Raw genomic sequence first — 14,462 nt, forward strand, 5'->3', positions numbered from 1 at the left:
AGGCTCAGTGAAATCCCAGTACATCAGGTGGCATCCCAGAATGGGGGGTCTAACCCGTCACACCGGCATTGTGCATAGGGAGGCCATCAGAAACAAAGTTGAAGAGGATAGTGAGTGGAGAATGAGTGGACAGTGACCATCTGGTTTCCACTTTCCTATTATTGTGATGTCACAACTAGGGGTTGGTCTGAACTTCCTTATATACCCTTTTTCTTTAAGCCTGCACACATCCAGGACCCCATATTTGATTTAGGTCTGATCCCCTGCACATGTTTGTTCCAGGGGACCATAATTAAGGTTCTGATTATTAGCATAAGCTATTTGTGTCATACATTCCTCAATGGTATTGATATGTAAATGTGGTTTCTCCATGGCTATGTACCCCTGAAGTCTCATAGAAATGCATTATTTCAACCTTCAACTGCCCTTTTGTGGCTTTCTTATTTATCACAAGATGCATATTGTTGGCCCTTTCTTACTGTTCTCCTCTGGAAACTGCACTGCCAGGACTGAGTCCACCATGTTTTCTTTTAGCAGCCATGGGGGCTGGGGGTGGGGAAGCTAGTGGGGAGTTAGTGATGATTTTAATATGTTTGCATGAGTTCAAAGACCGATTTTTGAGGAGAATGAGTATAATGGATAGCATGGCAATCAGTCTGGTTCATAGGTATGGCTGAAGTGTCATTATATGAATCCCTTGTATACAAAAGTAGGCAAACTGGCAAATCTTGCATGACTGTTGCATGCCAAGGGATACGCGTGGCATTGGCTCTGGGCTTGCAGGCTGTGTAGCAGAGAATTCACAGAAAGGAATCTTGTCCACTGAAGGTGCCACATACCTGACAGAAGTAAACCCGCAAACAAAGCCTGGCTAGTTGGTCCATACTCATTGCAGATAGGCATGACCCAAAACTTTAAGTGGATGGCTGTAGTGGTCTGCAAAGGGCCTTATCATGGTCCTTTTGAAATCAATGGCAAAGCTCCAATTAACTTGGATGGGAACAGAGTGAGGCCCTTACAGAGTGCTAGAATTTTGATAGCAACTATCTAGGCATTGATTAGCACACTGTCATGAATATGTTATAAGTGTTATCAAAATATGTCAAAAAGAAAACTTGCTTAGGAATGAGTAGTTACTTCTTACTATTTGGAGTAGAATCTCCAAATATTGTGTAAGGCATTACCTTTTTTAAACTTGTTTCTGATAGGCTGCTGATGGACCTAGCCTAGTTGCCAAATGGGGCTTTTTCCATTTAGAAAATGAGACTTGATCTTGTCTCTTCCATTTGAACCAGAGTTTAACAATAGAGTTTGTCTCTTTGACCATAAATAATACAGGCAAAGTCTCATACAACTAGATCTAGTGTTAATGAAAGCATAGTTTGACAAGCTGCCATATTAAATGAGAATTTAAATCAAATATAACCTCACAATTGCAATGAGATATAAACAGGAGTTATACAATGTTGTTCAAATTCACTCTTGCAGTAACTAGTGGAATGTTTTTTACTTTTCAGAAAAGAGGCTGTAGGCTCTTTTAGGTGCACTGCAAAGTCATTAGTGTGTGAAATTAGTATAATTAACTTCTAGACGTTTGCTAGCAGTTATTGATAAATTGGTTGCTGTGGACTCCTATTTATTTGAGTGTGAGGTTTACAGCATGTACACTTGCTCTTAATTATTCACCATTTTAAATTAACTTAACCAAAGCCAAATAAACAAAACAAGTTTTTTTCCCTTAAAAACATTTTATTTTTATGTAACATTTTGGGTTTTGTTGCTGGAGACCGGAGGTAGGGACAGATTTTTTACTCTTAGGGTTCTAAAAGCATCTCTGTCTCTCTCATTTATATGACAATATAAAAAAGGTAAATTAAATTACTAAAAATAACTCTTCTGCCTAGACAGAAATACATAGGTGCAAATTAGTTTGAGAATTAAATATAAACCTTAGGGACATTAGGTGAACAAAGAACTAATTGAAGGCGGGGATTGATAGCCACATATCTACTTCATTAAAACAGACCCTCAAACCAAGCTGATGTAAGAAAATTAAAATGAACTATAGTAGGCCATTTTGTATGTTACCATTTGGCTCAAGTAAGTACAACCACATACCAGGGAATATGAGTGTGTGTTACAGAAATGACACAATTGTGAAGAAGGCTTAGCCAGTCTACGGCTATCTGCTTTCTGAGTTGCACTGGCCAGTTTCTGATTCCCCTAATGTGCTGCAGAAATGTTGAGCTGCTGTGACTCCTTTCTTCCCTTGTGCGCTTTCCACTCCACAGCCTTTGTAAGCTGGTGCTGAATTTAGCCCGGTATATCTGTGCCTCTTTAAGCAAAAAGAAGGATCTGGACAATAATAGAATATTTGCACTGTTGTCGTAGCCATGTTGGTCCTCAAGAGAAATCTGCACAATGCCTATAAGAAGGCAAGTATGGGAACTTAAATTCATAACTCTGCTAGATACTAAAAGACATGGATTTAACGGGGACACTGGTGTTATGGTTCATTATAACAATTTGTAACACACCACACTGTCTGCTACATCGGTGGTGGGTGAACCCCTGGCTTGGGGAGGCTAGCCCCCAGCCCTGCTCCTTTCGACTGAGGCCCCGCCCTCTCCATGCCCAGAGGAGCTCAGCCCCCACTGTGGCCGCTGGCCCCTGCCCAGCATGCCCAATCCCCAGCCCCCGCCACCTCTCTGGGTGGGACTGGGGGCACTAGCCTGGGGCAGGGGCCAGCGGCCACCAGTCCCACCCAGAGAGCCAGGCAGCACATCTTCATCCTCTCCCTGGCCACACTGCCCAGCCTGACCCCCGGCCAGCATGCCCTAGCCTCCCTGAGCCATGCCGCCAGACCTGACCCCTGGCCAGCATGCCTGAGCCATCCTGGGCCGCACCACTTGGTCAGACCCCTGGCTGACCGGCCCCCCCGCCCTTGAAGGTGCCCGCCAGCCGAGCTGCCAGCCCCAGCACTGGACAGATGGTGTGGCTGGAGCACCCCCAGCCGCAGTGTTGAGGGCGGACGGGCAGGCGGCGTGGCCAGAGCAGTGGGCGGGCAGTGCGGCCCCAGCACCGGGAGGACAGACAGCGTGGTGTGTCCCCCAGCCTGCCTGCCCCAGCCTTTGGCACAAAGGGAACAGCAGGCAGGATGGGGTCTGGGGGTGGAGCATGGGTGGGGACACGTCAGGCTGTTTGGGAAGGCAGAGGCTTCCTGTGCCCACGATAACCGCCCATGGTCTGCTACCTTTAATTGCCCACTCAAACCCTATATACATAACAATCTAATCCCCGATTGCCCACTTCACTTCTTGTGACTGCCTCCCACATGTTACCTCTTCTGCTCAACCTCTGTCCCAACTTGTGTTGAGCTCAGACACTCTGTTCCTTTCTCTAGACCTGAAGAAGATCTCTGTGTACCTCGAAACCTTGTACCTTCCATAGGGTTGCCAGGCATCCAGTTTTTGACCGGAACGCCTGTTCGAAAAGTGAGCCTGGCGGTTCCAGTCGGCATCACCGACCAGGCGGTTAAAAGTCCAGTTGGCAGCGCAGCAGGGGCCCAGAGCTAAGGCAGGCTCCCTGCCTGCCCTCACACCGCATAGCTCCCAGGAAGCAGCTGCCAGGTCCCTGCGTCACCTAGGCGCATGGAGGAGCTAGGGAGACTTCACGTGCTGCCCGCGCCCCAAGTGCCGACTAAGCAGCTCCAATTGGCTGGGAACCAAAACCAGTGGGAGCTGGGGGGGCGGTGGCAGCAGGCCTGAGTCTCACTGTCCTCCCCCTCACCCCCCCCCTGCCTAGGAATGCAGTGACTTGGCCTCCACTTCCTGGAACCGCAGTAAGCCCCGCCCCACACCCCCTCCCATACCCCATCCCCTGCCCCAGTCCAGAGTCCCCTCCATCACTCAAACTCCCTCCCAGAGCCCGCATCCTGCAACCCCTTCACACCTCAACCCCCTGCCCCAGCACCCGAAACCCCTCACCCCAGAGCCTGCACCCCCAGCCAGAACCCTCACCCCCTGTGCCCCAGACCAGTGAATGTGAGTGAGGGTAGGGGAGAGCAAGTGACAGAGGGATTGGGGATCGAGCGCGTGGGGGGGCGGGGCCTCAGAGAAGGGGAGGGGCAGGGCAGGGGTGTTTGGTTTTGTGTGATTAGAAAGTCGGCAACCCTAACCTTCCACCAACAGACAAGTTGGCCCCAAAAAAGATATTACCTTATCTACCTCATCTCTCTAATAATAGAATGCTAATTTAATTCTTGTCTAGAATTTCTCTGGATAAACAGAAAAGTAATGTTAAGATCAACTGTCAGCCCCAAAGCAAGCTAATTGTTAAACAGTCTCCTTTAAGCAATACCTCCTCAACTGCACTATGTAGGTGACTAAACAGTCTTTGTTAGTGACTTAACCTCAAGTGCCTCGGTATAATTTCATGAACAAGTTTTTCTTCAGTATAGAGTGAATTTAAGGAATATATTGTTGAGTTTCTTCAGTGTTTGTTGGTAATAAGAAAAAGTTATGTTCTTTTCCAGAGTAGGAAGTAAAAACAGCTGACATTCTGTGGTTCAAACAACATAGAGTAGTCCAGGGGTCGGCAACCTTTCAGAAGTGGTGTGCCGAGTCTTCATTTATTCACTCGAATTTAACGTTTTCGTGTGCCAGTAATACATTTTAATGTTTTTAGAAGGTCTTTCTCTATAAGTCTATATTATGTAACTAAACTGTTGTTGTATGTAAAGTAAACAAAGTTTTAAAAATGTTTATGAAGCTTCATTTAAAATTAAATTAAAATGCAGATCTTATCAGTTTAGTGCAGTAGTTCTTAACCTGGGGTGCGAGATGCCCTTTCTGGGGGTGTGAGACATGCAAGATTTTTTTAGAAGGTAATTCATCGAAAACACAAATTAAGCACAGGCACATAAGTACAACTACTTTGTTTCATCAAACCTATGTATTTATTAACATTATACATTTTTTAACGATTATTTTAATATACAAAAAAAGTATTCAATTTTTTAAGCTAATTGTAGTGTAATTTTTGATAAGGGGTGAGAGAACATATTTTAAGAACTCCAGACCATCAGTGGGCTGAGCGGGGCTGAGTGTAGTGTATTAAATTGCTCCCCATAGGAATGTGCAACTTACGGTGTACTACTTACCGCTGCCAGTCCTGATGCTCTGAGCGGCATGGTAAGGGGACGGGGAACAGGGGTGGTTGGATAGGCATGGGAATCCTGGGGGGCCTGTCCGGGGTCGGGGTGTGGATAGGGGTCCGGGCAGTCAGGGGACAGGGAGCAGGGGGGCTTGGATGAGGGGGTGGGGTCCCAGGAGGGGGCGGTCAGGAGACAAGGAGCGGCAGGGGTAGGGGGTGGAGAGTTCTGAGGGGGGCAGTCAGGGGGCAGGGAGTCCCAGGAGGGGGTGGTCAGGGGACAAGGAGCAGGGGGTGGGGGTTGGATGGGTAAGGGCTTATGAGGGGGGCAGTCAGGGGGTGGGAAGTGGGCCGGCTGTTTGGGGAGACACAGTCTTCCCTTCTGTGGTGTAGTGTATTAAATGTCTCCCTGTAGGAAAGTGCTACTTACAGTGTACTACTTATGGCTGCCAGTCATGGTGCTCTGTGGGTAGCACATTCCTACCAGGAGAAATTTGATACACTACACTGGTGGACAGAACCCCAGACTGGCAGCAGGCTGAACGGCTCAGCCCGCCGCCGGTCAGGGGTTCTGTCCACCGGCTCCTGCCAGCCGGGGTCCCTGTTCACCCAGCAGGGTTCTGTTCACCCAGGCTGGCAGCAGTGTCTCAGTAAAACTCGGCTTGCGTGCCGCCTTTGGCACACGTGCTGCAGGTTGCTGACCCCTGGACTAGTAGAAACAGACCAGAGAGAACTTATTTTTTCAACATCAAGGGTGAGATAAAGTTGTTAGTTATGAAATCTAAGACTGATTCACCCTGATGTCTGACCCTTTATTCCCTTCTTTTGTTTAGAGTGGATTTCTCCTGAAACTTGTATAAATCTACAGACATGTCAGTACAGTACAAGCACTTTTTCCAGTGCCGTCCTCACCTCTTCTTTTCATTAGGTTTGCAACTACAGTTTGTTTTCAGACCTAGAGTTCTTAGTAAATTAGAACATTAAAGCAAAGTGATGTATCTGTTTCCTGAGGAATGTAAAATCCTGTTGAAGCCAGTGAACCTTTTGACATTATGAGCTTTCTCCTGTTTTTAGGTGGCTAGGAGTGGAGTTTGCCTTCAGCTTCTTGGCTTGTCTAATGTGTGTGTGTGTGTGTGTGTGTGTGTGTGTGTGTGTGAGTCAAGATCCAGCAACTTGTTGACTGTTATTAACTGTTATTGACTATTATTTGACTTGTTATTAACTGTTTGACTGTTATTAACTCTTATTAACTTTTATTGACTGTTATTTGACTTGTTTTTAACAAAGACTGATGACATTGCTCAGTGGCTAAAATTTCACGGCTCCCTCCCTTCCTCAATTTCTATTTGTTTTCCTCATCTCAGTGTGTTACCCAATATTAAGTTTTAATTATTATTTTAATTAATGAACATTTCTTTCCTCTTTCCTCCTAATTCAGTCCCCTGCGGGGAACTCTGTGTAATCCCAAATTTAGAGCCAAATTAAAGCCTCTTTGAAACTGTGGCCCCAAATCATGTAATCTGGTAAATATATCTTTACAATCTCGTAGGTAGCCAATCACATTGCTGGCTTCTTGTGCTATAATGAATCAAATCCAGGGTTCTTGAACTGACCTCTAAAGCCCTCATAGATTCGGCCTAAATTACCTCAAACCTCACCTCTTCTTCTGGAACCAACCACAGCTCACTACATCTAAGAGAACCCAGCTACAGACTGGAGGGAGCAGGAAACAGAGCCTTCTGAACAGCAGACTTAAGACCTTGGAATGCCCCACATGGGACATCAGGAAGAGCCTTTCCCTCACCATTTTTAGGCCATTCTGTAAGACACAGAAAACATAGTCTGACTCTCAATAATAAAAGACTTTAACTGAACCCAGAACAGGGCAGACAACTGAATTTAGCACCACTGGAGAAGTTTTAAATATTTCTAAGCACTTAATACTGGAGTGATTGGCACTTCTGTAAATGTTTAGACTGCAATTAGATTGCTAAATCATTGACCATTTTTCAGTTACAGTGAGTAAAAGAAACTAGCTCTTAACAGTATAGCTTGCTTTATTAAGCTATTCCCTTATTGACTGAAGCATGCAATACATTTGTTTCATAAGCCAATCAGATTTGAACAGGTACACTCTTGCCCACTTGAAATAGTCTCATGATACTGCAACAGCATCCATCAGATACAACGATTAAATGTATTTGATGTATTGGAAATAATGTCATTGTAATAGTTGTCACAGTATCAATATTTTCAATTAATGTCTCTGCTTTGCATCAGCATTTATGTAGCAGCAGGAAACTGATATCCTCTGCAAATGTTTTGTGCTATTGGCATTAAATTATTACTTAGGCCTAGTCTACACTAAAACCATACGTCAACCCAGCTATGTTGCTCAGAGGTGTGAAAAATCCACACCAGGGAGCAATGTAGTTCAGCCAATCTAACCCCTGGTGTAAACAGTGCTAAGTCGATGGAAGAATTCTTCTGTTGGCTTAGCTATCCCCTCTCGAGGAGGAGGATTACGTACACAGATGGGAGAGCCCCTCCTGTAGGTGTAGGTGGCGACTACACTGAAGCACCATAGCGGCGCAGCTGTAGCGTTTCACATGGAGACAAGCATACTTCTGGAGGTATTCTACGATCCAGTGTGAAAAATGTCCACAGTGCAGTAGGCCATGAAACAGTGCCAGGAACCCTTGTGTCATACGCCATGGCCTTCCCTGGGATGTCTCTACTGACTAAGGCAAGTGGGATTTGGTCCTAACTGGTCTTAAGTTCTGTGTACTTCCCAATGGTAATTTTACTGTAGCCAATTTGGTAAGGAATGAGGATGTTTTGTTTTTCATTGTAACCTTTGCAATCCATAATTTTCTCCTGCTACTATAGAAAATCAAAATTAAGATTCTTGTCATAATTCGGTCAAGGACCATGATTGACAGATGTTCACTTAATACCTTGTACTTTAAGGCAGTGACAAGGCACTTGGCATTCTGCTGCTGTTATGCAGCCAACTACCTAAAGCACTGACAAAATAACAAGTGAAGGAGGTTGAATCCTAAAAAAGGAAATCCAGTACTTAGATTTCTGTCTGTTCCTTTACTGCTACATTGTTTATTTACTTTGAGTAAAGATTTATGAGGATTTCATTACATTACATATGGTACTGTGTTCCATGCACTTTGTAAACATTTGATTGTTCTCCTTGGGTGATATTTTACTTTCTTTCTGATGTAAAAAAATATCATTGTCAATTGGGAAGGGAATACACATGCACAGTTGTGCATTTAGAGACTGATTTCCACACTCATTGAAGTTAATGGCAAAACTCCCATTCACTTTCACGTTTCAGGATTACATCCTTATATTTGATGGAGGGGGCGGGGGAGAGGAGGGGAGAGGAGGATTGCAAATGTGGTGTGTAGCATAAGGCATTATCCAAAGAGGCTCACATATCTAGTAGGCAGGGAACAGAGGCAGTGAATGAGCTCAGATGGAGTCATTTGCTGGATTGCCCCTGTTTAGTGTACTAAAGTATTCCTCCATTGCACAAACTTTACAATAGTGTAACTCCATTGGCATTAATTGTTACTCCAGACCTGATCTACACCTGTGTAAATGAGAGGAGAATGAGGCTAGTTGTTTCATGCTGACTACTTCAGTAAGAATATATTGCATCATTTCATATTCAGAAGGATTTCTTTTGCAACAATACTTGCTAGGAACTCCCCCCCACCCACAAAAGCTTAAATTCTGCAAAGATCAATGACCGCGAGAGAAGCTCCTGAATGAGCATTCTGACTTTGTTCAACTCTCTTGGAGGCATGTATGAAAGTATATGTTGTTATATTTTGTTGTTATGAATGATAAATGAATTTCCATACCCAACCCAATCTTCATTTGAAAATGCCGCACAAAGGGAAAGAAAAGTTAAAAGAAAAAGGAAGTTTAATGGCAGTAAGGAAAGATGTGTCAATAGTTATAGCAGTGTAACATTACATTCTGCCTAATTTGTTCTTACACAGTTGATGGATGATACGTGAAAGCCAGTTCTGTAAGAGTAGTTTTCTATTGGTAACAGTTAAAGTGATTTTGTAAAAGGCTTTGTTTACTTCTTGCAAAACAGTGACATTTTCCTCTTAATACTTTACTTTCTGCTGGTAACACTTTAATGGTTCTGAAAAATGAATATCAGGCCTCTAGATAATGTTGTTTTTTAACAGAAATTCACTAATGCTGTAAGTTTAGACTTTGAAAGCATTTTAAGTATTCACTGTTTTGTAAATAATATAATCTACCACATGCAGAGCTTTTACTTCTATCCATTAAATATATATATATTTCCTGGCCCTATCAACAAGTTTTACTTGTGGCTGAAAATAACGAAGTGTGCAGTTTCCACTAAAATCAGTATTCATTGTGCTTCATTTATTAGCGTTGCTTTTGACTTCACTTTTGAGACCAAGTCTTCTTCACAAGAGTAGAATTTTCGTAGTCAGTCTTATACTAGGGTCTGCTGTACGTCAGTGCATCGGTGAGTTGCACTGATGCCACACTAGATGACTGTCTCTTTGTTAGATTTATGTCTTAGTGTTTTCTTTTATATTTAGTTATCTGTGATTATTATGATGTGATCTGGTACTAGCACATGGAGGACAGCAATCTTATGTCTTGTTTTTACATGGTTCTATCCTCCTATGAATAATTTAAAGTTTAATTTCAGGAGTTCTCTCATAACTTAACCAAGTCGTTCTTCCATTAGGAAAATATTGTCTTCCAGGAAACCTGTAGGTGTTGCACAAAAATTGGGAGACTGATCATGGGCCAAATTTTGTTCTCAGTTATACTGATATAATCCAGAGTAATCTCAAGGATTTTAGTGTTTCCAGCTCAATAATTTTAATTCCAAATTTGGATATGTACATTAATGCTGACTTTGTAATTATGCCTTCATGCATCCCTGTTTCCTTCTGTTGCATTAATCCAATTTACATTTAACTGCATATCACACCAAGATTGAGATATTTACAAATGCGAAGTGAGAACCTAAAATCAAAATCTAACATTTGACTGTCACAAATTAAATATAACTAATCTGAAAACATAATGCATCATGTATTATATGAGTATGTATTTTATGATTATATATCAAATCTCTTTATATTGCATTTTTTTTAAAATAGCCATTTTCAAGATCCTCAGCTTGTCAACCCAACATTTTGCTCTCTTTTTCCATCACAATGTTTTTTCTGTTTTCCATGCAAGGAGGAGTTTAGAGCCCTTAAAGGACAAAACCAGAGAGGCAAGAGGAGAGAGATTTCACAATTCAGGAGAACAAGTGTGAAAGGAGATAAAACACTGCCTTTTGGGGAACCGGTGCAGGAAGAGGTGCTTGTTTTGTGGCTCTCTTAAATCTCATGAGAGTGTGCACATCTAGGGCTGATCCAGTTCTCATTAAAACCAAGAGTATTTCTGTAGACATTACTGAAATATCTGAGTGCTACACAATCTTTAATGTATTTATCTTAACGGCATTCCCCCCGCCCCAAAAAAAAAAAGTAGGGGAGCAGGGTGCTGGAACACTTTTTTTAGTCGGGATACTGAGAGCAATTAAACCAAACTGTAAACCCTGTACATATGGAAACCACTTCAAGCCAGGGGGTGCAGCAGCACCCCCAGCACCCCTAGTTCCAGCATCTATGAAGGGAAGTGCTGATATCTTCATGTTACAAATGGGGAACTGAGACTGGAGGGAGACAAGGTGTGAATGCACAAAAAGACTTTGTTGTTGTGACTCTCAGCTTCATAATGCTGAACTTCTACTGTGATTCAAAAAGATGAGTTAAGTGCCTAGGCTCTTTGTACGAGGAATGAGGAAAGATAGTCACCTGAGATGGGCTCCACAAAAGCCAGTACACTAGGTGGGGAACTGCTTAAGTCAGGCAATGGGAGATGCTAACCAGAGGTAGGGGTGCTAAACTCCACCTTTGTCTCTGAGATAGGTTCCTAAGTCCAGGGAGACACCTGTCTCTGCTTGGAATTCTCAGCTGGCAGTAGGGGCAGTAGTTGGCAGTAGGGGCCTATGTCATTTTAGCAAGGAGGAGCACCTCTTCTTAACTTTTAGCCCAGTGGTAAGTGGGATGAGGTTGACCCCCAAGTTCAAGTCCCTAATCCACCTGATGGCAAAAAGGGATTAGACCAGGGACCTCTCAGCTTGGTCACCATTGGGTTATATATCAGATTTTCTGATGTGGGGCTCCCTCTGTCTCTCCTCCTGTTGACACTTTGGATAAATAATGAAAGAATCATTGGAGCTGGGGAACTGGATTCTGGGTGTCTCATAGCCTCCCAGATGAGTGCGTGAGTTAACCACCAGGCTATAGAATCAGTCTCATGCTTGGGCTGTCTCTCCCAAATGACTCTTTGAGAGTGAGAGAGAGCGCACAAACACATCCCAGGTGAGTATCCTACCCACTGAGCTAAAAGCTATGAGGAAGGTTCTCCTTCTCCTTCTTGGTCCTTCTTCCCGTGCCCTCTCCCCAGCCTTTTTGTGTGAACTTGCCTAAGCATCCTCTGAGCACACCTACTGGATCAGACCCCACATGCAACTTAGGTAACCAAATACCTAACTTCCCCTGGTATGTGTATTATTCTGGGGCTTAGGTGGGAGATAGGCATCTGAGCACTAAGAGGGAGGCAGCAGTGTGTCCGAGGAAATTTTACTGCATATGCTCAGGTGCCAATCGAGGTTAGAGGCCTACAGGGTTCAGCAGGAGTTTTGTGCATTGCAGTGGTCCCAGAACTGGGGCTTAGGCATGTCACTAGTTTTGTGGCCATTCAGGCTTAAGTGACTTTCTCAAAGTCACAGAGGAAATTTTTGGTTGGGTAGGGATGTGAACCCAGGCCTTCCAAGCTATCACACTAACCTCTAGACCGACTTTCTTCTAGACAACCGCTCTGTGGATACATAAGCTGAGTAGGAGCTCTGAATGAACTCCTAAGCATTAGAATTAATTCACTCTTGTATACTTCCTATCAGTATCTGGAGTCAGTAAAATGTCATTTTGTTTGACTTGAATATAATATCCATTAAAGGCATATTTGTATTCTATCGTGCATTTTTAAAGTTATTTTACTAAAATGAAAGCTTATTGAATGATGATGTTGTGTATAGTTATTGGTGTATAATTCCCTGTTTCTCAGAGTTGGTGCAGCTCTGCTTCATATGCCGGGGGACCCTGGCACATAATGTAGTGCCAGTTTTCTGCAGAGATGATGGGATTTTGATTATATTTGATGGATGGTGTAACTTATATAAAATAGGTAGTTGTAGAGATGCACTAAATGAGGAAAGTCAGGTGGTTTAAGGGCTAAAGGGGCTCAGATCCACCCCAGATATATGGCACTAATTTGGATTATTATTATTATTATTTATTTATCTAATATTTATATTGTAGAAGTGCCTAAGGAAAGTGAGGCCCTATTGTACTAGGCACTCTGAAATAGAAGCTAGCTTCAACCTGATTCATAACGGGGCAGGAATTAATAGGCAATATACTTTAGTCTTAGGTTAAGTTGTGGTACGAACTGTGAGGGAGTTTGGTAAGTTAGAGTAGGGTTATGTTGGAGGATGGGGGTGCTTGTCACTGGGTTTGTGAGGGGGGTTGGTAGCTTCTAAGCTTCTTCCTCTTCTCACCCCATTGGCTGCCTTGCCTCCCTTCCCACTATCTTAAAGATGACCTCTAAGTTCATCTGCCACTGTTCTGAGCCCTAATCCATCATTTTGATTGGTTGTGTCCTGGCACACAGTGGAGATGTCCCTAATCCTTACTTTGCATAATTTGGTAAGCCCCAGAATTTGGAATGATTCAAGTACCATTGTTTACTAAAGCAATTCAGTGGAGACATTGCTACTGCCCTGTCCAGGGAGATGTTGACCCAATGTTTCATGGAATCATAGAACTGGAAGGGACCTCGAGAGATCATCTAGTCGAGTCCATTGCACTCAAGGCAGGACTAAGTATTATCTAGACCATTCCTGACAGGTGTTTGTCCAATCTGTTCTTAAAAATCCCCAGTGATGGAGATTCCACAACCTCCCTTAGCAATTTATTCCAGTGTTTAACCACTCTGACAGGAAGTTTTTCCTGATGTCCAACCTAAACCACCCTTGCTGCAATTTAAGCTCATTGCTTCTTGTCCTATTCTCAGAGGTTAAGAAGAACAATTTTTGAAACAACCTTTTATGTGCTTGAAAACTGTTATCATGTCCCCTCTCAGTCTTCTCTTTTCCAGACTAAACAAACCCAATTTTTTCAATCTTCCCTCATAGGTCATGTTTTCTAGACCTTTCATCATTTTTGTTGCTCTTCTCTGGACTTTCTCCAATTTGTCCGCATCCTTCCTGAAATGTGGCGCCCAGAAGTGGACACGATACTCCAGTTGAGGCCTAATCAGCACGGAGTAGAATGAAAGAATTATTTCTTATGTCTTGCTTACAATACTCCTGCTAAAACATCCCAAAATGATATTTGCTTTCTTTGCAATGGCATTACACTGTTGACCCATATTTAGCTTGTGATCCACTATGACCCCTATATCTCTTTCTGCAGTACTCCTTCCAAGGCATTTCCCATTTTGTATGTGTGCAACTGATTGTTCCTCCCTAAGTGGAGTACTTTGCATTTGTCCTTATTTAATTCCATCCTATTTACTTCAGACCATTTCTCCAGTTTGTCCAGATCATTTTGAATATTAATCCTATCCTCCAAAGCACTTGCAGCCCCTCCCAGCTTGGTATTGTTTGCAAACTTTATAAATGTAGTCTGTTTGCCATTATCCAAATAATTGATGAAGATATTGAACAGAATCGGACCCAGAACCAATCCCCGCAGGACCCCACTTGTAATGCCCTTCCAGCATGACTGCGAACCACTGATAACTAGTCTCTGGGAATAATTTTCCAACCAGTTATGCACCCACCTTATAGTAGCTCCATCTAAGTCGTATTTCCCTAGTTTGTTTATGAGAAGCCATGTGAGACAGTATCAAAAGTCAAGATATACCACATCTACCGCTTCCCCCCATTGACAAGGCTTGATACCCTGTCAAAAATGGCTATCAGGTTGGTTTGACATGATTTATTCTTGACAATTCCATGCTGACTGTTATTATCACCTCATTATCTTCTAGGTGTTTGCAAATTGATTGCTTCTTTCTTTCATTAAATAGTTTTTTTCATTACATAGTGGAGTGCTGCTAGGAATTGGAGTGGGGACGGACAAAGATACCAGAGTGATAGGCAGTATCAT

General features: G+C 43.2%; 1 protein-coding gene across 6 annotated transcripts in view; it reads left to right on the forward strand.

Moving 5' to 3' along the window:
* The window catches only part of MMP16 (matrix metallopeptidase 16), a 251,058-nt gene that overhangs the window by 62,722 nt on the left and 173,874 nt on the right, over positions 1–14,462 (forward strand). The window lies entirely within an intron of this gene.

This window comes from Lepidochelys kempii, chromosome 2 (assembly GCF_965140285.1).
Source record: "Lepidochelys kempii isolate rLepKem1 chromosome 2, rLepKem1.hap1, whole genome shotgun sequence".
Lineage (NCBI taxonomy): Eukaryota > Metazoa > Chordata > Testudines > Cheloniidae > Lepidochelys > Lepidochelys kempii.